The 27,293-nt window shown below is 41.1% G+C and overlaps 2 long non-coding RNA genes across 3 annotated transcripts; both read left to right on the plus strand.

Annotated features, from left to right (window-relative positions):
* The first annotated feature begins 7,540 nt into the window (after positions 1-7,540).
* On the plus strand, positions 7,541-10,715 carry LOC139361547 (uncharacterized). 2 transcript variants are annotated; one of them, XR_011619108.1, is made up of 2 exons: positions 7,541-7,898; positions 10,343-10,715. It is a non-coding gene; the product is annotated as an uncharacterized lncRNA (long non-coding RNA). The 2 variants fall into 2 exon arrangements; XR_011619107.1 differs by lacking the exon at positions 7,541-7,898 and adding an exon at positions 8,169-8,542.
* A 558-nt stretch (positions 10,716-11,273) lies between these two features.
* Positions 11,274-25,356, plus strand: LOC139361546 (uncharacterized). The gene is made up of 3 exons (XR_011619106.1): positions 11,274-12,623; positions 12,918-13,009; positions 24,810-25,356. It is a non-coding gene; the product is annotated as an uncharacterized lncRNA (long non-coding RNA).
* The last annotated feature ends 1,937 nt before the right edge of the window (positions 25,357-27,293 follow it).

The raw sequence follows: 27,293 nt of genomic DNA on the forward strand, positions 1-27,293 counted from the left end.
TTACAGGATTGAGACACCATGCCCGGCCTTTATTTATTTATTTATTTATTTATTTTATTTTTGAGACAGGGTCTTGCGCTGTTGCCCAGGCTGGAGTAGTGGTGCTGCCTCGGCTTACTGCAACCTCCACATTCTTGGCTCAAGTGGTCCTCCCGCCTCAGCCTCCCTAGTAGCTGGGACTACAGGTGTGTGGCACCATGCCTGGCTAATTTTTGTATTTTTAGTAGAGACGGGGTTTTGTTATGTCCTTCTGCTGGTCTTGAACTCCTGCCCTCAAGTGATCTGCCTGTTTCAGCCTCCCAAAGTGCTGAGATTACAGGCATGAGCCACCATGCCCATTGTGTTTTTAACTTTGTGAGGACATAACAAACTATGTTACAAATAGGCTGCACCATTTTATATTCTACATATAGTATTTAATGGTTTTGATTTCTCTCCAACCTTGCCAACACTTGTTACTTTACATTTGTTGGATTGTAGCCTTTCTAGTGTGTGTGAAAGAGTATTTGGTTGTGGTTTCAGTTTGGATGGCCATAATGATAATGATATTGATCATCTTTTCATGTGCTTGTTTTTCATTTGCATGTCTTTTTGGCAAAGTGTGTGTTCAACTCTGTCTCCATTTGTAATTTGGTTGTCCTTGTGGTTGAGTTATACAAATTTTTTATATACTGTAGTCCACAGACTGTTGTTGGATATATAATGCGCAGATATTTTCTTGTTTTCTGTGGGTTGTCTTTTCACTTTCTTTTTTTTTTTTTTTTTTTTGGAGACCGAATCTTGCTTTGTTCCCCAGGCTGGAGTGCAGTGGTGCACTCTTGGCTCACCACAACCTCCGCCTCCTGGGTTCAAATGATTCTTCTGCCTCAGCCTCCCGAGTAGCTGGGATTACAGGCATGTGCCACTACGCCCAGCTCATTTTGTATTATAAGTCGAGATGGGGTTTGCTTTTCTTGGTCAGGCTGGTCTTGAACTCCCGTCCTCAGTTAATCCTTCTGCCTCAGCCTCCAGAAGAGCTGGAATTACAGGTGTGAGCCACCGCTCCCGGCCCTAATTTTTGTATTTTTAGTAGAGACAAGGTTTCGACATGTTGGCCAGGCTGGTCTCCAACTCCTGACCTCAAGTGTTCCATCTGCCTCAGTCTCCCAAATTGCTGGGATTATAGGCGTGAGCCATCATACCCATTCTTTTTTTTTTTAAGATAGGGTCTTGCACTGTTGCCCAGATTGAAGTGTAGTGGTGTGATCTCAGCTTACTACAACCTCTACGTTCTGGAGTCAAGCAGTCCTTCCGCCTCAGTCTCCCTAGTAGCTGGGACTGCAGCTGTGTGCAACCATTCCTGGCTAATTTTTGTACTATTAGTAGAGATGGGGTTTTGCTCTGTCATCCTGGCTGGTCTTGAACTCCTGGACTCAAGTGATCCTCCTGCCTCTGCCTCCCAAAGTGCTCGGATTGCAGGCGTGAACCACAGTGCACAGCCAACTTACTTGATAATGTCTTCTGATGCATAGTTGTTAATTTTGAGGAAATTATTTCTTTTGTGGCTAGTGCTTTTGGTTTCAGATCTGTAACACCTTTGCCAAATCCAAGGTCATGAAGATATATCCCTGTTTTCTTCTAGAGTTTCTATTTGTAACTCTTATATGTAGGGCTTTGAACCATTTTTAGTTACTTTTTCTGTGTGGTGAGGTAAGTGTACAGTTTGTTACCTCTGACTCTAGGTAGTCAGATGCTAGCAGCGTTTGTTGAGTTTAGTGGTCTTGGCTCGTGTCAAAACTCAGTTTGCTGTAGAGGTATAGTTTTATTTCTGGACTGGACATTCAGTTCCATTGATTTATATTTGTCTCCTTATGCCAGTATTATGTTGTCTTGATTACTATTCCTTTGCAGTAATATTTGACAATGAGAAATGTGAGCCACTAAGTGGGCTTTTCGTTTTCAGGAGTGTTTTGTCTATTCAAGATCACTTGATATTTATACAAAGGGTTACGGTCAGGGGTCAGGGTTACAGTTGTTAGGTTTAGGGTTGCTAACATTAGGTTTGTTAGTGTTGTTAGGGTTAGGGTTGTTAGATTTAGGGTTGTTAGGATTTTAGGGTTATGGTTTTAGAGATGGGGTTGGGTTAGTGTTAGCATTAGGGTTGTGGTTGGGTTTGGGGTTGGATTTAGGGTTTGGGTTGGGGTTCTGTTAAGTTTAGGGCTAGAGTTAGGGTTAGGGTTTAGGGTTAGGGTTTAGGTTTAGGGTTAGGGTTAGGGTTTAGTGGTAGGGGTTAGGGTTAGGGTTTAGCAGTAGGGGTGAGGGTTTGGTTCAGGGGTTAGGGTCAAAAGAAAAATCTTGAAAATCGTAAAAAATCTCCAAAAATATTGGTGAGAAAAAAGCTTTAGCCCTCATATGAAGAAGATAAAAACTTGTTCCATTTTTTCCGGAAACACAGTTATAATACAAATATAAAATGGGGTAAAGACAAAACCCAAGTCCTCTATATAAGCTGGTGAATTTTGTATTATTATAATCACATTAGTCAGGGTTCCCCAGAAAGGCACAATCCGTCGGATTTATGTAGATAGACAGATGAGAAAAGATTCATTAGGGAAACTGGTTCACATAATTATTGAGGCTGAGAAAGTCCACAATAGGCTGTCTCCAAGTTGGGGAACTAGGAAAGCTGGTAGCATTGCTCAGTCCATGTCCAAAGGGCTCAGAATCAGTTCAGCCAATGGTGTAACTCTCATTCTGAGGCCAAAGGCCTGAGACCCTGAAGTTCTGATGTCAAAGACAAGAGAAGGATGTTTCAGCTTCAGAAGGAGATAATTCACCTTTCCTCTTCCTTTTTGTTCTATCTGGGCTCTCAAGCAATTGGATGGTGCCTTTATTAGTCCATTTTTGTACTGCTATGAAGAAGTACCTGAGGCTGAGCAATTTATAAAGAACAAAGAGGTTTAATGGGCTGACAGTTCCACATGGCTGGATGGGCCTCACAATCATGATGGAAGGGGAAGCAAAGATGTCTTTCTTCACATGGCAGCAGCAAGAAGTGCTAAGTCAAAAGGGAAAAGCCCCTTATAAAACCATCAGATCATAAGAACAGCATGGCAGTAACCACCACCATGATTCAATCGTCCCCCAGTGGGTCCCTCCCACAACATGTAAGGATTATAGGAGCTACAATTCAAGATGAGATCTGGGTGGGGACACAGTCAAACCATATCAGTGCCCATCCACATTGGGTCAGAGTGGATCTTCCTTATCTCAGTGTCTTCCAGAAACACCCTCACACTTATGCCCAGAAACTGTGCTTTACCAGCTATGTTAGTATCTCTTAATCCAATGAAGCAGACATCTAAAATTAACCATCAGAATATTTATGCCTGATTCGTGGCTAAAATTTCAGGATGAAAGCTATGAGATCTCTATTTGTGTTTGTATGTCTATTAATGTATGTTTTGTATATTTGATTTTTCTTAACTCTGGATAGCATTGCAAATTTCATTTATAAAATCCTCTAAAAGTGCTCTATTCTAACTTGGCTTGGAAAAAAAAATCATTCATAAATAAATATTCCCAAACTCCTAGAAATATAGGAACTGATCCAAATGTTTTTCAGGTTAATGTGATTTGGATAAAACTTAAATAAAATAAAGGCCGGGCGCGGTGGCTCAAGCCTGTAATCCCAGCACTTTGGGAGGCTGAGGCGGGCGGATCACAAGGTCAGGAGATCGAGACCACAGTGAAACCCCGTCTCTACTAAAAAAAAAAAAAAAAAAAAAAAAAAAAAAAAAAATACAAAAAAAAAAAAATTAGCCGGGCGCGGTGGCGGGCGCCTGTAGTCCCAGCTACTCAGGAGGCTGAGGCAGGAGAATGGCGGGAACCCGGGGGGCGGAGCTTGCAGTGAGCCGAGATCGCGCCACTGCACTCCAGCCTGGGCAACAGCGTGAGACTCCGTCTCAAAAAAAAAAAAAAAAAAAAAAAAACTTAAATAAAATAAATTTAATATTTTTTGTGTAATAAAACAACTATGTCTTCAGAGTTATCACTATTAAATATAAAACAAACAAGTTTTTTTTTTTTTTCCTTGAGATGTAGTCTCTCTCTGTCACCCAGGCTGGAGTGCAGTGGTGCGATCTTGGCTCACTGCAAGCTCCGCCTCCCAGATTTATGCCATTCTCCTGCCTCAGCCTCCCGAGTAACTGGGGCTACAGCTGCTCACCACTACATCCAGCTAATTTTTTTTGTATTTTTTTTAGTAGAGACAGGGTTCCACAGTGTTAGCCAGTATGGTCTTGATCTCCTGACCTTGTGATCCACCTGCCTCAGCCTCCCAAAGTGCTGGGATTACAAGAGCGAGCCACCGTGCCTGGCCCCTATAACAACTCTTGATGTCTGAGTGGGTTCCCACACAGTCATCTGTTGTAAGACTTTCTGATTCCTTTTTTTCCTTTGGTCATTATGAATAGAGCTTCTGTACATAATTGCATGGTAGCTTTTGTTTGGAAATAATATCAAAGTAGTGGTCAAAATACTTACGAATATGATTTTTGGATTGTAAGGTGAGACTTGTTTAGCTTTGGGAAAAACTGCCCAACTAGTAATAGGGGAGGAAAAATAATTTTCTCTCTACCTTTACGGAATTCTTAGATGGGACCCTCTGTAACAAATTACAGATTAAAATGAGAAAAAAGTAGATGAGTTTAAAAACATGTATACCTTATGGATACATGGGAGATACTTAGGGAAAAATGAGTAAATCCCCAGTAGGTGGCTTTCAATTCAAGTGTAAATGCTATCTTCAACTTAAAGAAAGAAGATTTGAGGCTCAGTAGTGGGGACATAGCAAGCAAAAGCACAGTAGACAAGGGTAAGTTTTCTTATACAGACTTAACTCCATGCGTTCTCTGTTGATAAGACTCTTTTAATGATTTAGTTATCCTCTTCTTGGTTAGTGCTGAGAGAGAGAGAGAGAGAGAGATCTTTTAAACGGGGATTTCCTTTATAGATGTAAATTTTCCTTACACAAGGGTAACTTCTCTGTTTTCAGAACTTCCTTTTTTAGCATTTTTTCAAAGTAATCAGCTCAGAATAATTCTTATGCCAAAAGGGACATATTTTTGGGTGGCATATTCTGGTCTTACACACTGTCTTCTACCAGCAATGAAAAGAGTTCTTGTTTTTCCTCCAGCAATTTGTCATTTTTTTAGAGTTTAGCAGTTCTAACAGATACAGACCAACTGTGCTATCTCATTGTGGTTTTCAGTTATCTACTATGTTGAGCATCTTTTTGTATGTTTACTTACCATCTGTAGATCGTCTTTGGTGAGGTGTCCAGATCTGTGTGCATTTTTAATTGGGCTGTTTAACTTACTGTTTAGTTTTAAGAATTTTGTATGTATTTTGAATACAAATTCTTTCTCAGATCTGTATTTTGCAAATTTTTTTTTCAATATGTGGCTTGTCTTTTTGTTCCCTTAACAAGGTCTTTCCCAGAGTATAAACTAAATATTAACAAATCCACATTGTCATTTCTTCTGTGTATATAAACCTTTTGTGTCATTTGTTAAAATTCATTACCAAATCCAAAGGCACATAGCTTTTCTTCCATAGTTTCTTCTAGAAATTGTATAGTTTTGCATTTTTAGTATAAGGATGATTTTGAGTGATTATTTGTGTAAGTTGTAAAGTTTTCATCTACATGCATATCATTTCCTATGGTTTCCCATTAATCTTTCCCTCACTATTTTTGGGAAAGACACAGGATAGTGGGCTCTGTTAGAGCACATAGATAGCTAGACATGAACAGGAGGGGGAGCTCCTGGAATAGGGAAAGTCTGGGAAGGCTCACCTAGAGGGACCACCGAAAATTCACATATTAGTGGCATCTCTAATGCTGGAGTGGATGGGCACTTGTCAATTGTGGGTTGGAGGGAGAAGAGGTACCTATGCATAAAGAAACACCCTACAACTCCTCTTAAGATGCCCCAGTCATCATTCACTCTGCAGTAATAATGTCACAATACTGCTGGCTACATGCTGATAAGGACAAAGGGGACATTCTTAAAAGAAACCTGGCACCATAAGTACAGATTAGGGCAGAGAAGGACATTCAAAAGAGATAGGCACAGTAGATGCAAATGTGACTGCTGTCAGCCTGCCTGGGATGGCGGGAAGGAGCCTGGTGCCAGAGTGAGTTCGGATTGATCACCACACATGTGCCTCAACCAACAGTGAGGAGGTCCCACAAGCCTAAGTGGGGCAAGTTGGGGACCCAAGGCAGTAGCAGGAAATCCAGACAAATAAAACAGGTGGAGACTTGAGACAGAGGCAGGAATGTGAAGAAGTCCAAAATAAAATTCCCTGCACAGGACTCTTAGGCTGCTTTCCTGCACGATCAGCCTACTCCTTCCTATTTTTCTACAATAAGCTCTTCACACTGTATTTTTTTCAGTGAAGTTATCTGCCATCTTTGTACTGCCTCTTGGTGAAAATACTTCTTCCAAGTTAGACAAGAACCGGGACATCAGCTCTCCCCAGTAATAGCTCCGTTTCAGTTTGAATTTCCAGAACTGAAGGCGCTTAATAACTGGCGCTCCAACGTTAAGTGGTGCAGAAGGTGGCCAGTAGGGGGCGCCAGCCATCACACCTGGAGCAAGAGGGCCCTGCATAGTCCCCATCTGCCTGCAGGTGTTGTGCTGCGACGACACTGCCAGCAAGAGGGCCCGGCAGCGTCCCCAGCTGCCAGCAGGGGGCGTACGACGACTACATTGTGAGCAAGTGGATCCTGCAGTGTACTTAGCTGCCAGCAGGTGGCGCACGGACACCACACTATGAGCAAGAGGACCCTGCAGCGTCCTGGTTGGCAGCAGGGGGCGTGCTGCCACCACACTGAGCAAGAGGATCCTGTAGTACCCCCAGCGGCCAGAAGGGGGCGTGCCCCCACTACAAGGCAAGCAAGAGGGCCCGGCAGTGTCCCCAGCTGCCAGCTGGGGAGCCAGCCGCCACTTCACTTGGAGCAAGAGGGCCGGGCAGTGTCCCTAGCTGCCAGCATCGGGAGTGCTCCCACTACACTGTGAGCAAGAGAGCCCTGCAACGTCCCCAACTGCCAGCAGGTGGCGTGCCATCACTATACTGCGAGCAAGAGGGCCCTGCAGTGCCCCGGCGCCAGCAGGGGGCGCTGGCCACCACTGCAAGAAAGAGGGCCCTGCAGTTGCTGTAGTCGCCAGCAAGGGGCGCACTGGCACAGCACTGTGAATAAGGGGGCCCTGTAGTGCGCGGCTGCAAGCAGAGGTCACCGGAGCCCGGCTTTTCAGATTACTGATGTTTCGCCCGTCTCCGCCGCTCCCCTCGCAGCATGCGTCTCTGCGCCTGCGCCGCGACCCTTCCCCCACCCCCACACCGCGCAGGCGTGCGACTCTGCCCTTGCGCCGCGCTGGCCTGCGACTCTGCGCCGGCCTGCGCCGCGCCTGGCGCGCGACTCTGGGCCTGCGCCGCGCCAGCCTGCGACTCTGCGCCTGCGCCAGCCTGCGCCGCGCCTGGCGTGCGACTCTGTGCCTGCGCCTTGCCTGCCTCTGACTCTGCGCCTGCGTCGGCCTGCGCCCGCGCCTGGCGTGCGACTCTGCGCCAGCGCCGGTGCTGTACGTTTGTGAGGGCGGAGCTGAATTCTCCTCAGCCCAGACACTGAGAGCATCGCGAGGGCGGAGCTGTGTTCTCCTCTGCACAGACCTCGGGGGTACCGTGAAGACAGAACAGCGTTCTACCCTGCCCAGACCCTGGCGTGGGGGCACCGCGAGGGCGGAGCTGCGTTGTGCTCAGCACAGACGTTGGCGGCACCGCCTCGCTTTGGGACAACTCGGGGCCGCATCCACAGTGAATAAAATACTTTCTGTTTCTAGCCCTGAATAACGAAGGTCAGAGACTACTTAGAATGGTTCAGTGTGGAAAACGGGAAACCGAAATCCCCTCTGAATCCTGCGCGCAGAGGTTCTCTCCACCCAAGGGTTAGGGTTAGGATTTTAGGGTTAGGGTTTTAGGGCTAGGGCGAGGGCGAGGGTGAGGGTGAGGGTTAGAGGGTTAGAGGTTAGGGGTTAGGGTCAGGGTCAGTTTCGGAGTCGGGGTCGGGTTAGGGGTTAGGGTTGGGGTTGGGTTAGGGTTAGGGTTTGGTTCCATGTTAGGATTAAGATTCGAGTTAGGGTTCGGGTTCTGTTTTGGGTTAGGTTTAGGGTTAGGGTTCGTGTTCGGGTTAGGGTTCAAGCCGTTCTCTTGCCTCAGCGTCCTGAGTAGCTGGGGTTATAGGCACCCACCACCATGCCCAGCTAATTTTTTTATTTTTGGTAGCGACAGGGTTTCACCATGTTTCCCAGGTTTCTCTCGAACTCCTGACATCAAGTAATCCACCTGCCTCCGCCTCCCAAAGTGCTGGGATTACAGGCATGAGCCACCGTGCCCAGCCTTCACTTTCTTCTCTGAGTCAGAGATCTCTAGCAAGATAGCCTTTTCACAACTTTTATTGCAACGGAAGTATTTCAGAACTTGTCAGGTTAAACTGTTAAGGGTATGTCTGTTTTTCTATGATACACTGAATTTAGGAATATATGACTCAGTAATGAAAGTTGATCTGGCATCACCCTTGGCATTTGAGTTCCTAGGTGGAGAAGGGTCTGTTTTTCTGGCATGATCATGTCTTACAGGAATGCAGCACCCCAAGAGGACCCTAGCAATTGGAGAATTTTGTTTACATGACACTAAACCCCAAATAACCTTAAATTCTAAATAAAAGTTCCAAGGGTAATTTGTATAAGGGTCTTGTTTTTTGTTTTTTGTTTTGAGATGGAGTCTCACTCTGTCACCCAGGCTGAAGTGCTGTGGCATGATCTTGGCTCACTGCTACCTCCACCTCCCGAGTTCAAGTGATTCTCCTGCCTTAGCCTCCAAAGTAACTGAAATTACAGGTGCCTGCCACTATGCCCAGCTAATTTTTTGTATTTTTAGTAGAGACCGAGTTTCACCATGTTGGCCAGGTTGGTCTCAAACTCCTGACCTCGTGATTTGCCCGTCCCAGCCTCCCAAAGTGCTGGGATTACAGGCGTGAGCCACTGTACCCAGCCAGTGCCTTGTTTTTAAAGAAAATAAATTATATGACAGGTTTGTTTCATATACATCTATATATATAAACTATACTCGTGAACATTTTACTCAACATTTAAAAATCTTTAAGACCTTTCAATACATAAATCTTACATAACAAAATCTAGCAAAAGTGTATAAAATCTAAACACATTTCTAAAAGAAAGGGTGAGGCTTTCAGGGTGGCTATGCTGTGTTGGATATGGGCAGTGTTCCATCTCTCTTGTGGTTCTGCTTATATGGCAGTTCCAGCTCACAAGAGCCCTCGGAGCCTGTCTGTTGGCCTGCATCCTGTGGCATTTGGCAAGTGAGATCTGTTTAATATAAGGTGTCCATAAAGCCAAGATTATGATATCTAAAAATAATCAACACTAATTCCCCAGAAATTTTGTCTTTTTTGACCAAGCCACTGGTGCAATGTGGAGTCACTGCATTATATGCAAAAAGAATAATGCCCTCACTCCAGAACTGACCCTTGGTGGTGACTCCCCCCTTTATTCTAGGAGATGTTAACATTAGCTATGGCAATGTAAAAACGGTGTTTCTGGACCTCCCGGGTTCACGCCATTCCCCTACCTCAGCCTCCCGAGTAGCTGGGACTACAGGCGCCCGCCACCTCGTCCGGCTGGTTTTTTTGTATTTTTTTAGTAGAGACGGGGTTTCACCGTGTTAGCCAGGATGGTCTCGATCTCCTGACCTCGTGATCCGCCCGTCTTGGCCTCCCAAAGTGCTAGGATTACAGGCTTGAGCCACCGTGCCTGGCCTTGCTCATTTCTTTTATAATAACTAAGTCATATAAATTGAGCTCACAAAAATATTTATATTAATAAAATTATAATTTATCATTTGTAATGTTTGAGTTTTTCTTGTACATTTTTATATAGCAAGAAAAACAGTTTTTACTGTTAAAAATGGTTTTTAAAAAATCAGAGCAAGCCTAAACCCCTTCATTTTATAAATACAATAACCTGAGGCTCTTCATTGCTGGTGACTCACACAGGCACACACTCAGCATTGCTGGATGTCAGCTCAGGATCCAGAATGCATTTGAACAATTCATGCTAAATTAATAAATGCACTTTAATATAGGCCCATATTAATCCCAAAATAACTAAACCTGTGGAATTTGTAAAATAAGATGTTTATGAATGAGGACATGGCATTTTGACTTAGTTCTGATTCCCACCTTTCTGAAAGCAGAATCTACAGTCTATTTTCCCATTGCTAGATTTCAGAGGAGAGCCTGGTGTCACTTACAGCAGACATTGCAGATGCCTCAGCATTTCGGATGAAGACGGTAAAGACCTTCTTTGTTTCAAAAAAACCTTTGTTTTCCAGGGGAGAAAACACAGGTTGGATCTAAACTCAATCCTCCTATTGAAATATTTTAATGACACTGAAAGAGGTTGTTGCATTTGGCAGGTGCAGGTGGAGCTGTGCAGTCCTGCACTGAAGCCCTGCAGTCCTGGCTTCTCAGTGGAGCTAGAGGAGAATTATATTAATGTGTTTGCACTACTTGCTCAATTGTAAAGCATAACAAATATATTTAAGGCATGTTTTTAAAATGAGAATAAAATAGTTTAACAATGTTTATACACCTATTTTAGTTATTACATTCTCTAATCTATTTTTATCCTCACAACCATGGAAGCGCTCCACCATCTCCATTTCAGAAAGTAGACAGTAACTGAACAACACTATCTTCTTTTAAAAAACATTTATTTCATTATGAAAGTTTATGGCTTATGTAATTAATACCTTTTTGTGGTCTGCATTCAATGGGTGTGGGCATCTGCACACTGTCGTGGGTCCACCATTGTGAAATCGCACACAGTGGTCTCACTGCCCTAAACAGCCAAGGCTCTCTGCCCATCCATCCTTTCCTCTCCCCAACCCCTGTCAACCACTGATCATTTTGCTATCTATGTAATTTTCCCTTTTCCAAAATGTCACATAATGCCCACAGCAATGAATGCGAGTTTCTTTTGCTCCACATCCTCACCAGCATTTGCTGTTTTTGGTCTTGTGGATTTTGGCCATTCTAATAGGTATGTAGTGGTATCTTACTGTCGTCTTAATTGGCAATTCCTAATAAGACATTATACAGAGCATCTTTTCATATACTTAATTTCTATCTGCATAAATGTTCAGCTTTTACCCATTTTTAATTGGGTTGTTTGTTTTCTTATTGAGTTTTAAGAGTTCTTTGCATATTTCAGATATGAATCCTTAGATATAGTTTGCAAATATTTTCTCACAGTCTCTGGTTTGTCTTTTTATTCTCTTAACAGTATCTTTCACAAAACTAAAGTTTTTTTATGTTAAAGTTCAAGTTCCCAATATTTTTCTTCGTGAATAATGCTTTTGGTGTTGTATCTAAAAGAATTACCAAATCCGAGGTTATCTAGAGTTTTTCCTTATGTTATCTTCTAGGAGTTTGAAAATTTTGCATTTCATATATTGATCTAATATCTACTTTGCATCAACTTTTGTAAAAGGTGTAAGGTCTGTTTATAGATTCTTTTTTTTTTTTTTTTTGCACATGGATGTCCATTTGTTCCAGCATCATTTGTTAAAAAGACTCTCCTCTCTCCATTGAATTGCCTTTGCTCCTTTGTCAGAGATCAGCTGGCTGTATTTCAGTCTGTTTCTGGGCTCTTTGTTTTGTTTCACTGACGTATGTGTATATGTCTTCTGTTTTGCCTTCAGTTTAAAAAAATGTAATTGCTACCTCAATTTGCTTATGAATTCTCATTTGTAAACAGAAGAGCGTAAATTAATGCCTGAGTATATTTTAGGGTAGATGTTGCCTTGAATACAATGAGCAGAATGAGTTATAATTTTAAAGTGAATATAAAAATTTGACCATAGTGGTAACAGATTTGCGAACTAGTGATATCAATGACAGAGTCCATTGCAATATTGCTTCATCCTTTGGCTCAGCTCTGCTTCACACCAGGTAACTACCAATCCCTTTTGTGATTAGTTCAAGGATTTCTGTGGGGTGGAAAGTAGAAATACGATATCAGTGGAGGGAGAGAAGGCAGTTTCCCAGACTGGGAGCAGTCAGATCTCCAGTGGGTCCCAACACTGCTCTGTGGCAATATCTAGAGGGTGATGGAAACAGAGACAGGGTGCAAATGAGGTGGGTGCTGGCCCTAGGGTTCCCAGTGTTTCCTGGTTCCCATGGTCTATAAGACGTCTGAAATGAGACCTTCCGGGCTTTGGGGGGCCCCTGTGGAATTGGAAAATGAGGAAGTGAGCAGTGACAATCTAGACTGATTATTAGAGGTACGTCTCTCATTTTTCAGTAACCAAGGAGCCTTTGATTAGTAGTGAAATTGTGGCACCCCAACCATGGTGGAGTGGAATATCCTGCTACTCTGGAGGGGTGATGGCTCAGGGTCAAGACTGAACTAATTAGAAAAAGAAATGCACTCCAGGAATATCAAGTCCAAAACGAAGCTCTTCAAACCATCTGGGAAGAGAAAACAGCATGACAAGGAAAGGTATATTTGTCTGATCCCAGGAATCAATATAAACATCCATGATAACCCCACCTATTTTTTAAATATATGATTTGGATGAAACAAGAAAAAGAGACTGATTGTTGCTGAGTCCCTGCTGCAGTCCCGACACAGCTGGAGATGCCCTGCTCCCCTGCTCCCCTGCTCCCCTGCTCCCCCGCTCCCCCGCTCCCCCGCTCCCCCACTCCCCCGCTCCCCCACTCCCCCACTCCCCCGCTCCCCCACTCTCCTGCTCTCCTGCTCTCCTGCTCTCTTTATTTTGTTGATGCTCATGAGGACCCTGATGTCTGAGGAAGAAGGTTCCCGTCCAGCTCTGCCCCTGGTGTGTCACGTGCCGGCCTTGTCAACGCACACGAGAACCTGACAGGGTGAGTGTTATAACCCCAATCATAGAAAAGGAAACGTCTCTAAAGTCTTTAGCATCTTGCCCGAGTTCGGACACTTAGCAGAGGCCTGAGTTTAGATGCAGCCCCGTCTTGCTCTTTGACAGCCTCAGCACCACGTGCCCTGGGTGACCCACGCAGAGTCACTGACAACCCTCTTGGTTGGCTCATGGCACAGCGTGGAGCGAAATGGCCCACTGACTTTTCCAGACACTTTGACAATTCGTGATATAGTTTATGTGGTCACTCCCAGTGAGTTCTATTGTTCAGTTTAATAGAATACCTAATTCTGTGTTTATTATGAATAAAGGGAGATTTCTTGTGGTTTTTAAGAATATGAAGGATATCTACTTTGTATACAAGTTGGAAGTTCCAATACTATAGGAAGCATAAGTGCAGGTTTTAATGATGGGTCTTTTATAAGACTGAATTCACATCAAACTGAATCAGTAACTCCGGCTGTATGAACAGGGTGAGACATTAAACATTTAATGAAAAGAATTCCTTTCTTAGGTTACAGCAAGGACTAAATATGTCTAATTATCATTCCCGCTAAGAAGATGTATTGTGATATTTGCAGTTAATCACTCATTCAGTTCCAAGGGTATTTATTAATTGTCTGCTCTGGGCATAACAACAATTGGAAGCAGTATGTTCACATGAAAAAAAACTTACCTGAGGCTCTAAGTCACAACTTTCCATGACCAGCACACATTTCTGATTTGAAATACATATCTAAAGCTTCAAATGCATAAATAGATATCCCAATCTAGAACTAAGTTAATAGTTGCTTAGAATTAATTGTTTAAATTATCCTGGGAACCAGAAAGATATGTCTACATGAAACAATAAAGGTTATATTAGAATTAATAAACTTTAGAAGACCATTTTAATCTTAATATATAAGCATACTACCTAGGCACACTGTTTAAATACATCTGCAACCTACTATTTTTAGATTTAGGTAAATCATTAATCCTTAAATTTGGAAGATTCCAGTGTTAGAGCTCTAGACTATGAAACTTGGAAGTTTTTCTAAAATTTTTGAGATTTTATCCAGAAATACATATTTTCCTGGCACTGAGAACTGCAAGAAATTTCACTTGGAGTCTCCAAATAGTCAGCCATGTGTGATGTCAACATCAGTGTAATAGATACTATCATAAACATCCTGTGACTTTTATTTTTTTTTTTATACTTTAAGTTCTGGGATACATGAGCAGAACGTGCAGGTTTGTTACACAGGTATACACGTGCCATGGTGGTTTGCTACACATGTCAACCTTTCATCTATGTTAGGTATGTCTTCTAATGCCATCCTTCCCCTAGGCCCCGACCCTGCAACAGGCCCCCGTGTGTGATGTTCCCCTCCCTGTGTCCATGTGTTCTCATTGTTCAACTCCCACTTATGAGTGAGAACATGCGGTGTTTGCTTTTCTGTTCCTGTGTTAGTTTGCCAAGAATGATGGTTTCCAGCATCATGTCCCTGCAAAGGACATGAACTCATCCTTTTTTATGACTGCATAGTATTCCATGATGTATATGTGTCACATTTTCTTTATTCAGTCTATCATTGATGGGCATTTGGGTTGGTTCCCAGTCTTTGCTATTGTGAATAGTGCTGCAGTAAACATACGTGTGCATGTGTCTTTATAGTAGAATGATTTATAACCCTTTGGGTATATACCCAGTAATGGGATTGCTGGAGCAAATGGTATTTCTGGTTCTAGATCCTTGAGGAATTGCCACACTGTCTTCCACAATGGTTGAACTAATTTACAGTCTCACCAACAGTGTAAAAGTGTTCCTATTTCTCCACATCCTCTCCAGCATCTGTTGTTTCCTGACTTTTTAACGATCGCCATTCTAACTAACATGAGTTGGTATCTCATGGTGGTTTTGATTTGCATTTCTCTAATGACCAGTAATGATGAGCCTTTGTTCATATGTTTCTTGGCCACATAAATGTCTTCTTTTGAGAAGTGTCTGTTCATATCCTTCACCCACTTCTTGATGGGTTTTTTTTCTCCTTGTAAATTTGTTTAAGTTCCTTGTAGATTGTGGATATTAGCCCTTTGTCTGATGGATAGATTGCAAACATTTTCTCCCATTCTGTAGGTTGCCTGTTCACTCTGATGAGAGTTTCTTTTGCTGTGCACAAGCTCTTTCGTTTAATTAGATCCCATTTGTAAATTTTGGCTTTTGTTGTCGTTGCTTTTGGCGTTTTAGTCATGAAGTCTTTGGCCATGCCTATGTCCTGAATGATATTGCCTAGGTTTTCTTCTAGGGTTTTTATGGTTTTAGGTCTTATGTTTAAGTCTTTAATCCATCTTGAGTTAATTTTTGTATAAGGTGTAAGGAAGGGGTCTAGTTTCAGTTTTCTGCATATGGCTAGCCAGTTTTCCCAACACCATTTATTAAATAGGAAATCCTTTCCCCATTGCTTGTTTTTGTCAGGGTAGTCAGGCATCCTAAACTTTAAAATTTAAGAACTTACATTTTTTTTTAAAGTAACTGGCAACTGACAATCATTTAAAAATCCATAACCTAAAAAAATAATAATTCCTCCTAAGTTTTCAACCAAGAGAAGTGAAAATCTGTTGACACAAAGGTCTGAATATAAGTATTCATAACAACTTTCTTCTTAATAGCCAAATATTTTTAAAATAGTCTATCACTGAAGAGTAGATAAGCTGTAATATATTCCTACAACGGTTACTGCCCAACATAAGAGTGACATATACACTGGAAATCACATGGACGTATCTCAAAGGCATTAGAATACCTGAAAGAAACTAGGTATAAGAGAATATTCTATATGATTCCATTTATATCAAATACTTCTTTTTTGAGATAACATCTCACTCTGTCACCAAGGCTGGAGTGCAGTGATATGATCACAGATCACCGCAGCCTTGACTTCCCAGGCTCAGGTGATTCTTCAGCCTCCTGAGTATCTGGGACCAAAGGGGTTGGGACCAAAGGGGTGTGCCACCACACCTGGCTAATTTGTGTGTGTGTGTGTGTGTGTGTGTGTGTGTGTGTGTGTGTGTGTGTTTTAAGAGATGGGGTTTTGCCATGTTGCCCAGGCTGGTCTCAAGTTCCTGGGCTCAAGTGATCCCCACTTCTCAATCTAGTGCTAGGATTACAGACCTGAGTCATTGCATGTGGCCTGTATCATATTCTAAGACAAACAAAACTAGAGTGAAAGAAAGCAACTGCCGGAAGCTGTGGTGTGGGGCAGGGGTCACTGACTACAGCAGCATGCAAGAGAATTTTGGGGGTAATGAAATGTATTTTAATGGTACTGTTGTGTACATGACTATATGTATATTTGTCAAAATGCATTGATTTGTACACTTAAAATTACTAAATTTTGTTATATGTAAATTAAACTCAATGAGATAATAAAAAATAAACTTTTGATCCTGAAAAAATACCTACCTACATACAAACTACCTCTGAAACAAACTACTTTTTCAGAATTTCTAATTTAAATATTCAGAAATATGAATGATGATGATGAATTTTAACAAGGCTTACATAATTCAATTCTGTTTTGGATCATGTCTGAGAGGCATATTAGCTGCTGTACTTATTTGGATTTCCTTACCTCCTTTGTATATGAAAAAATAAGAGGTTGAGACAGAAACAAGATATGTAATTTATGTACAATGAAACTTTCTACTGCCCAGGAGATGAGGCTTTCTATTGTCCAATGAATTGTGCCTGGCAGCACAATTCACTGCTTCACAATTCATCGTTCTTTTTACCCTCAGAGCATCCTTGAAATGATTGACTCAACCATGAGAGAAACACTGTAAATATTCTCAGATGCAAACTCACAGTACCAGCTTCACAGAACACCTGCAGGTGCAAGTAACTAAAAATCCAGCTCAATTTTACTTTAAATACAAGGAAATTTATTGACTCAGGTGGGTAGTTCAGAAGGAGGCCAGGCTTCAGGGTGAATCTGAGCACAGAAGCTCATGTATGCTACCAGGACTCAGTCTCTTCCCAATTTTCTGCTCTGCCTTCAGTGAAGCCAGAATAATTCTGCATGTGGCAAAATCTCCAGGAACAATTTCTGAGGTTGCATTCTTCACCAAAGAGGGAGCATGAACAAGCACACTCTTGTTCCTAACAACCTAGCGCAACTTGTATTTGACTCTAATTGGAACAACTCAGACCCCGCCCATCCCAAAGTCCATTAGGGGGACCAAGGGAGTGCTGTGTGGCACCTGGCATGAGCCTCAGTTATACACTCACTTTGGAACCAGTAACTGTGACACAGGGTGAGACAGTGCTGGTTAAGTCAACCGGGACCCACCCCACGTTTCAAACCACGTGACTGAATAATTCAGGGCTCTGTTAGGAAGGAGAAAGGGGGATGCTTCTTAAATAGCACCCACCCCTCAACTACAATTTAATTTGACAGGAACCCGGAGGCCCTGCCATAGAAATCTCTCACAGTTGCTTGGAATGAGAGCACTCAATACAAAAATCCTATGGTAGCAACCCTATGGCCTCAAGGGCGCCACGCAGTTGGTGTGGAGGGTGGGGCAAGGAGGGTGGGGAAGGGCTCAGGGTCTTCTGAAGATGAAGCCAAAGAACAGATGGCACTGACTTAGCAGAGTGGAAAATGTTTAACCCCAAGAGATTCCTACAGAGGCAGCTAAGCCACACCACAGACTCCTAGAAGGGCTTGTGTTAGGGTTCCCAAGTATCTAGGTAAGCTGAGGAGATGGTGAGGCAGACACAGAGGGTCGGTTCAAAGCACATTGGGAAGACTGATCCCAAGACCCCTCAGTCCACACTGGCAGTCAAATGCTCCTCCCTGACATCAGAAAAAGAAACAATTTATTTTCTTCAGATACTGAAACAGAACTTTTCTAAGCTCCAGGACACTGGATAATGCTGCTTATGCAAAGACAGTATTTAGTGAAAGCCAATTTACTGAGCAGGGAGATCAGCGGATTCTTTCTCCCTCTTGGCTCCCAGAATGCTGGGATCAGCTTGTAGTCTTAGGAGATTGGCGACCTCTTTTTGGAGAGGATCTGCAGATACCAACATTTTCAGGGTTTCCTCAGGTCCAGGAGTGCCAGGCTCCTGTGGACTCTTCCTTTGGGGAAGCAAAAGAAGACTCCATCTGTACACACAGAATGCATTACTTATATTTTCTTATTTTCTGTTTTCTTGACGCTCTAGCATCTAGTGTATACTGGGAAAAGATTGTCTTTCCCAGGACCAGCCAATTAAACTACCAATTCAGAACCCATACTCCTAACCACCTACTTTATCTAGCTCTGATACTGTAGGAGACAATACCGCCCTTCCTTAATCACCACAGGGTGAGGTACTAGACAACTAGAAATGGCCCCTATGCCCCAGAGCCTGCTGAAGCTATTAACGCTGGGCAGCCTAAGCCTGCCTGCCCTACCTGCCCTTGCTGTCCCACAGAGACTACAGCAGAGGATCCTGCCCGTGCCTTCCCCTCTCCTGCCTCTGCCTGGGGTGTCCCTGTGCCTCCTATTTCTAGGGATCTATGAGTTTGAATGGGACAGTCACTTCCATGTCTGCAGGTCTTAACATCCCTGGTTAAAACAAATTCTGAGTACATTTTAAAACATAAGGCTTCCAATGGAATCTTTAAAACCCTTATATGGACAATTTTAAACATATATGTAAATAAACATGAATATAACCAACCCCTGTATATCTATAAACCTTCAGAACAACAAGAAACACATGGGCAATTCTTTTGTATTATGGCTAAAAGGTAGCCATGGACACGAAATGAAGACAGGAAGTCTTTGGAATAAGTGATCCCATCACAATGAATCAATTTTCCATTGGAACATATTTTTACAAAGTCACTGTTTTGAAAATATTTAGCCATGAATTGAAACAGAGTCTGTAAGGTTTTTTTTCCCGGTCTAAGGCGAACAGCATTTTAGAGAATGAACCAGGACACAACTACAGCACAAGAAAAAAGTATGATAATTAAGTTTACACATATGTGTGACTACTCTAACAGAAAACATGTAAAGAGCATTTGATTTATATATCAATCTGTACTGTTTAATTTTTTGTGTCATAAATGCTCTTATTTAAAAAAACAGGACTAGTTAACAGTGTCAATTACTAGTCATTCGTGGTATAAATAATTAAACAAAGAAGTATTCAAAAATTATAACTGTTTTCAATAAAGTTTTATTTTACATCATTTTTTTTACTTACTCAGAAATTGCCCCCCCAAAAATGCAGAGATTTCCCATGTAGCTGCAACCTAGTTACATCTCTTATTAACATATTCTATCAGTGTGTCTCACATGGCTTATTAATATCTTACATAATTTGTCATAGTTAATGAACCCATACTGATAGACTATTATTAACTAAAGTTCATATTTCATTTGGATGCCCTTGGTTCTGTCTTACTCTGACCCAGGATCCCATCCAGGATCACGCATGACATGTGGTCATCACGTCCCTGTGGGTTCTTCCTGGCTGTGACAGTGTGTCAGGCTTTCCATGTCATGATGACCTTGATAGTACTGAGGAGGATTGGTCAGGAATTTTGTAGAATGTCCCCCATTGTCACTGCATGTTCTCAAGGTGAACTGTCACCTTTTATGTTCACTTGAATCATTTGGAAGAGCTACTGTTTGTCAGGTTTCTCCACTGTGAAGTTATTTTTCCTCCTTGCCCATACTGCATGTGTTCTTTTGGAGCAAGTCACTGTGCAGAGCCCACACTTACGGAGTGAGGAGTTGGCTCCACATTATTGATGGCTGAGTGTCTACATCAATTACTTGGAATTCTTTTGCAAAGGAGATTTCTATGCAACTCTGTTTTCTTATTCACCTGTGTATACAAATACAGACACCTAGATAATTACTTTCAGCTTTAATTATTATTCAACACTACAATTCATTCCTGTGTTGGCCATCAGTAGCTGTTTTTATTGGCTATTATTTTTCTTTGATATATTTTAATTTTTTTTAGTACTTACTTTCTGATACTTCAAGATTATCCCGACTCCTATATTTACTGTCCCAGTTCTAGTATCAGACATTTCTTCAAAGAGCCTCATTCCTTTCAGAATGGTAGGAAAACTTACATCTGGCTGCCGAATGAGCACATTGTTGAATGAGCACTTGTTCCTCATTAGCAATGCTAGGAAGTATATGTGTGTGTGTAACCTACCTATACACACCTAATTATAAAGTTTTCTATGTAGAACTGTGTGTATCTATATTAAACTAAACATAAGTTTACGTTCAATAGCACATGAATCATTCTAGCCTTCTCCCCTTGCTAATTTGTAACCTCCCACTTCAACAGTGAGAAACCTGGTTACTACCATCTGCGACTTATGTAAGTCATTGTTTTATTCCAGATACAGATACTGTGGTTTTACAATTGTTCACCATTGCTTCTGTTGGAAAGAATTTTATAAAATAGAATCCAGTGATGAAGTATAGTTTGTTTGCCTTCAGCATACGGATTCTATTAATTTTCAAAGTGACTTAGGTCAACACCATTTTCCCTACACCTTCAGTGAGTTTTTTCCTACATTTGTGTCTTAGTCTGTTTTGTGCTTCTGTAACAGAATACCTGAGGCTGGGTAATTTATAAATAAAAAAGGTCCTTTTGGCTCACAATACTGGTGGCTGGAATGTCTGAGATTGGGCAGTTGCATCTGGTGGAGTCTCAGTCTTTTTCACCTCATGGTGGAAAGTGGAAGGGGAGCAAGGGGTGCACCAGAGATCACATAGCAAGAACGAAAGCAAGAGGGAAGCCAAGGAACCCAGACTCTTGTTAACTACCTACTCCTGCAGGAATTAATCCATTCCTGTGAGAGCAGAACTCACTCATCCCCATGGAGAACATTAATCTATTCATGAGGGATCCGTCCCCATGACCCAAACACCTTCCACTAGGCCCCACTGCCCCACACCGCCACATTGGGGGTCAAATTTCAACACGAGTTTTTGCAGGGACAAACCACATCCAAACCACAGTAATTTGTAGCATAGTTAAATTATTTTTCACATGATGTATTCTGTCCTGGGATACTCCACATCCTGAGTAATTTTGTTTAATTTGAATAGAGTTTGATTTACCCATTTGGTTGTAAAATTCTGCGTATTTTGACCAGTGCATTGTGGTAGGTATCCCACTATTAAAGTATCATATGAAATGCTTGAAACCCCCACCCCATGGAGCCAATGGTTTCCCATCTGTGTAGTTTGCTTTCTGCAGTGTCTCATTAAATGAGGTCACACTGTGTGTATTCTCCTCAGACTGTCTTCTTCCACTTAGCAATGTGCATACAAGATTCACTCATGTCTTTGTGTGAGTTGATAGCTTGTTCCTTTCTATGGCTAAATAGTATTCCATTGCATGAATGTACCACAGTTTGGTTATGCATTTTGGGGAGCAAAACCTACCTCTTCTAACTTTGTTCCAGGGTTGGAGACCTTCAAATTAACTGACAATAGATATATTAGTAGGAGAGACAATACTTGGCTTCTTATTCCACAAGTATCATTGTGGGACAAAATTCATCAGATGGCAGGATCCAGTTTACAAAGAGGTAAAAATAGCCCCAAAACAAGAAACAAGACTAGAATCTGATAACCCACAATAACTATAGCTTTCCTTAAAAAAAAAAAAAAATTTTTCAAGACAGGGTCTGGCTCTGTCACCCAGGCTGGAGTGCAAAGGTGCAACAATCTCGGCTCACTGTAACCTCTACCTCCTTGGTGCAAGTGATCCTCCCTCCTCAGCCTCCTGATTAGCTGGGACTACAGGCACATATCATCGTGCCCATCTAATTTTTATATTTTTGGTAGAGACGGGGTTTCCAACATGTTGCCTCGGCTGATCTAGAACTCCTGGCCTCCCAAAGTGCTGGAATTATAGGCATGTGCCACCATGCCCGGCCAAGTTATAGTTTTCCATTGAAACATAAAATTATTCTCTGTAGTAACCATCATTTTTGACCATAATCAAAGTAAGACTATTCTTGTTTTAAATTCAAGTATAGTTTTGTTAGATTTTGCTTGATTATTTACGTAAGTGCAGCAAGAACAGGAGATGAGCACATAGGTGCTTTCAAGTTTCTTTGCTGGAAGTTTTCATACAGAATCTCAGATTTGACTTTTAAAGGCCTCATTCAGGCTAAAAGCCAAGCTAAGAACATACTATCAAATTTCAGCTGCAGTCCTTATAGCTTTGTGTGAATTCCTCTCTTCTTGAGTCCCCCCAAATATCCCTAAATTCCTGGGCCTACCAGGAAATGACCTTCTTTACTAACCTGTAACGCTGTGATCCCTGTAATGTAAGTATCAGGCTGACTTTTCTCAGAGTGCTGTTGGGAATGAAGTTTTTGGTGTTCTAAAAAAAAAAAAAAAAAAAAAGAATTAACATGGGAACAAATAATCTCTTAGCAAGGCGAGCTTTACTTTCTGCAGAAAGGGTGCTACTCAATAGCTGTCCAGCCACAAGAGCACACCGAACAAAGGAGACAGAGTTACTTATAACCTGATGTGTCTACCCTACTGCTGTGTCCAGTTACCATTGGCTGGAATAGGACCTCACATTTTACACTTTACCCAATTGGCTATTAGTTTAAAACTTTCTCAATTAGGTAAGGGGAATAGAACAAAGAAAGAAAAGGAAGTTGCCAGGGATAGTTAAGGAAGCATCTCCAAATAAGGAATGGCATACACTATGGGCTGGGGCTTGTCTAGTTCTGTCCAGGCATGCCGGAGCAAGCTAGGACAACTGATTTGGAACACACACACACACACACACACACACACACACACACACACACACACAGTGGATAGCAATCTTATAGTAAGAAATTGTGACTTTTTACAATCTTTGAAGAAGAACTTTCCCATTTCTCACAGTGTTTTGTAAGCATTGTCTCCATAATAGTCAACCTTACTTCCTTAAAATTGCTGGTCGTAACTGATCTTAGGTACACTTCTAAAATATGATGTTCCAGTAAAAATCTTGATAATATAACCAAATTTTCCAATTATGTCCTGTTATAAGGTGAACAGATTCTTACTGGACTTTTGCTAATAACTATATCATCATGAAAAAAAGAGTATTCAGTAAGAATTTCAAAATTCTGGAGAGATTAGGCAGGGAAAAAAATGTAAACGCTTCATTTCTGTTTACAAAAGTATAATCTACCAAATTGTTGTAAGTTACAGTTAAATTAAGAGAAAGAGATTTCTTAAATTCAGAAACTAGAATATTAAAGAACCAGCAATGCTCTAAAAAGCTATAAAATTATAATCAATTTTCATCAGTTCATTCAGTGCCACGTAATCAATTCCAGTCTTGCTGGATCTTGGGTTAGCAGTCTCATGACCCCATCAATTTCTCCACCAGGCTTCTGGAGATCTTCACTGAGTCAAGTGTATGGTCTTAAAGTTATTTAAGCAATATCATCAGAAGTCTTTAACCAGAGTACCTGTCATACTCTTTTCCATGAGTCTCAGAGGGAGTCCTGTATTGGAGATGAACATTCTGACCTGTAGCTGATCGCAGGAGCTTTCAGGAAAGCATCAGGGAGAAATAATATCTAAATGACAAAGAGTATGAAATGTCTGTGATTATACCACAGTTGACAAGGATATTTGATTTTTTCTGTGGCATACAACATTTATTTATTTATTTATTTAGAAACAGAGTCTCGCTCTGTCACCCAGGCTTGAGTACAATGGCGTGATCTCAGCACACTGCAAGCTCCGCCTCCCAGGTTCACGCCATTCTCCTCCCTCAGCCTCCCGAGTAGCTGTGACTACAGGTGTCTGCCACCACGCCCAGCTAATTTTTTGTATTTTTAGTAGAGATGGGGTTTCACCGTGTTAGCCAGGATGGTCTTGATCTCCTGACCTTGTGATCCACCCACCTCGGCCTCCCAAAGTGCTGGGATTACAGGCATAAGCCACTGCACCCGGCACAACATTTAAAATAATAATTGGAATTATGACTCATAACTCTATACTGGCACATAGCATGGATAAGGAGGACATTGACAAATTTCCAGGAATTTTATATAATTTCTGAAAACAACATTTTACTGATACAAATATAACACAGGGAAGGTTAGATATCTCTTTTTATTTGTATTTTTTGTAAGGTTTTCCTTATAAAAAATACATCCTACTTTACTTGTGAATCATGCCCTACTTTTCTTGCATGCTTTGCATAGAGTTGTTTCTAGTTATTCTATTGCTTCTAGTAGTTTTATTTACACATATTGATTATAATTTTAATACTTAGTAATCTTTTATTTTCCAGAGAAAACTAACAAGTAAACAGTTATAAACTGTCATATATTAGCATTCCATAGTAGGTTAGAAAATGTATGAGTATACCATCTCCCAACATCTACATCTCCCAACATCTACAACATCTACATATACCATCTCCCAACATCTACATGAATAGTTTCCTTATCGTACAATTTCTCATTGTGGTAGACAAAAACATGTTTATTAATGGTCCAAAATATCTTTAGTCTCTCTGTAAAAATAAGAAGCAAAAATTATATAAACTTGAATTATTTATGTTCAGTAAGTAATGTTTTAGTATTGTATCTTATTTATAAATGGTCTAGATATTTAATGCAAATCTTTTACTTAGCTTAACTTTAAGGTTAAAAATTACCAAAAGTATTTTGGAAACTACTATTAAGCAGATTTACAATAAACAAATTATTTTTGAAATAATGTTTTTCGCTTTTCACAAGATGGCACCGAAAGTGAAGAAGGAAGTTCCTGCCCCTCCTAAAGCCAAAGCCAAAGCCAAAGCTTTAAAGGCCAAGAAGGCAGTGTTGAAAGGTGTCCACAGCAACATACAGAAAAGAAGATCCACATGTCATTCACCTTGAGGTGGCCCAAGACACTGCGACTCCGGAGGCAGCCCACATATCCTCGGAAGATCACCCCCAGGAGAAACAAGCTTGACCACTATGCTATCATCAAGTTTCCACTGACCACTGAGTCGGCCATGAAGAAGATAGAAGAAAACAACATACTTGTGTTCATTGTGGATGTTAAAGCCAGCAAGCACCAGATTAAACAGTCTGTGAAGAAGCTCTGGGACATGGATGTGGCCACAGTCAACATCCTGATTCGACCTGATAAAGAGAAGAAGGCATATGTTCGACTCGCTCCTGATTATGATGCTTTGGATGTTGCAACAAAATTGGGATCATCTAAACCGAGTCCAACTGACTAACTCTAAATATATGTATATCTTTTCACCATAAAAAAGAAATAATGTTTTTCATAAGAATGACAGCTTAATTAGAATCAAATTTAAAAGCTTTAAGATTTTACGTTTCTAGTAAGTATAATATTAGCTTATTTGAGTAGAACTCAAGCAGAATAGGAATTTATGTTTGTTTTATATTCGATAGTGGTAACTTTGAAGACATAGTTGTTTTATTACACCAAAAATATTATATTAACCTTATTTAACTAAGTTTTATCCAAATCGTGTTAACTTAAAAAACATTTGACCAGTTCCTATATTTCTAGGAGTTTGGTGAATATTTATTTATAAATGCTTATGTTTTTCCAAGCCAAGTTAGAATAGAACACTTTTAAAGAATTTTATAAATGAATTTTGCAACGCTAACCTGAGTTAAGAAAATATCACATATACATAACACACATTAATAGACATACAAACACAAATAGAGATTTCATAGCTTTCATCCTGAAATTTCAGCCATGAATCAGGCATAAATATTCTGATGGTTAATTTTAGACATCTACTTGATTGGATTAAGAGACACACAGCTGGTAAAACACAATTTCTGGGCATATGTGTGAGGGTATTTCTGGAAGACACTGAGATAACCCTGACCCAATGTAGATGGGCACAGATATGGTTTTGCTGTGTCCCCACTCAGATCTCATCTTGAATTGTAGTTCTTATAATTCCTACATGTCGTGGGAGGGACCCAGTTGGAGGTGATTGAATCATGGTGGTGGTTACTGCCATGCTGTTCTCATGATAGTGAGTGAGTTCTCATGATCTGATGTTTTTATAAGGAGCTTTTCCCATTTGGCTCAGCACTTCTCCTTGTTGCTGCCATGTGAAGAAGCACGTCTTTGCTTCCCCTTCCACCATGGTTGTGAGGCCCCTCCAGCCATGTGGAACTGTCAGCGCATTAAACCTCTTTGTTCTTTATAAATTGCTCAGACTCGGGTATTTCTTCATAGCAGTGTATAAATGGATGAATACAGGCACCATCCAATTGGTTGAGAACACAGATAGAACGAAAAGGAAGAGGAAAGGGGAATTATCTCCTTCTGAAATGGAAACATCCTTCTTCTCCTGCCCTTGACATCAGAACTTTAGGGTCTCAGGCCTTTGGCCTCAGAATGAGAGTTACACCATTGGCTTCCCTCATTCTGAGTCCTTTTGACCTGGACTGAGCCATGCTACGCTTTCCTAGTTCTCCAACTTGGCGATAGGCTATCGTGGAACTTCTCAGCCTCCATAATTATGTGAACCAATTCCCCTAATGAGTCTTCTCTCATCTATCTATCTACATATATCACATTGATTCTGCCTTTCGGGAGAACCCTGACTAATGTGATTACAATAATACAAAATTTACTAGTTTATACAGAAGACTTGGTTTTTGTCTTTGCCCCATTTTTTATTTGTATTATAACTGTGTTTCTGGAAAATGGAACAAGTTTTTACCTTCTTCATATGAGGGCTAAAGCTTTTTTCTCGCTAATAATTTTGGAGATATGTAAGATTTTCTTTTGTTTTGACATACAATCTTACAGAGGCTGAGAAATAATTTTTTTTTCTGTTTTATTTTTCAGCCCCAGGTGTTTGCTTTTGCAGATTCTTGAGCATGTTGAGAGCCTCCAAGGCATGGAGCAGGGTGCCTAAAGTTTCAGTGATTGTAGGGAGTTGAGAGACTCAAATGGGAAGGGAAAGATCTAAAAGGAGGCAGTTTGGAAGATAAAAATTTTCTCAAAGGAGCCATTAAAGTTCTAAATAAGTCTTATTCTTAGTAAAGTCATGCAAACAGGAAAGGAAGTAGAATTAGCTCCATATTGGTGGAACACATAGTCAGCAGAGGTTTGAGAAGGGAGAATTTAGTCAACTGAAAAGTTCCCATGAAAAGAGCAAGATCAAGATCACAGAGACACCATGAAACAAAAAGCCAGGATTAACTTCCAACCCAAGAGGAGAACACAGA

The sequence above is a fragment of the Macaca nemestrina genome, unplaced genomic scaffold, assembly GCF_043159975.1.
Source record: "Macaca nemestrina isolate mMacNem1 unplaced genomic scaffold, mMacNem.hap1 Scaffold_59, whole genome shotgun sequence".
Classification (NCBI taxonomy): Eukaryota; Metazoa; Chordata; class Mammalia; order Primates; family Cercopithecidae; genus Macaca; species Macaca nemestrina.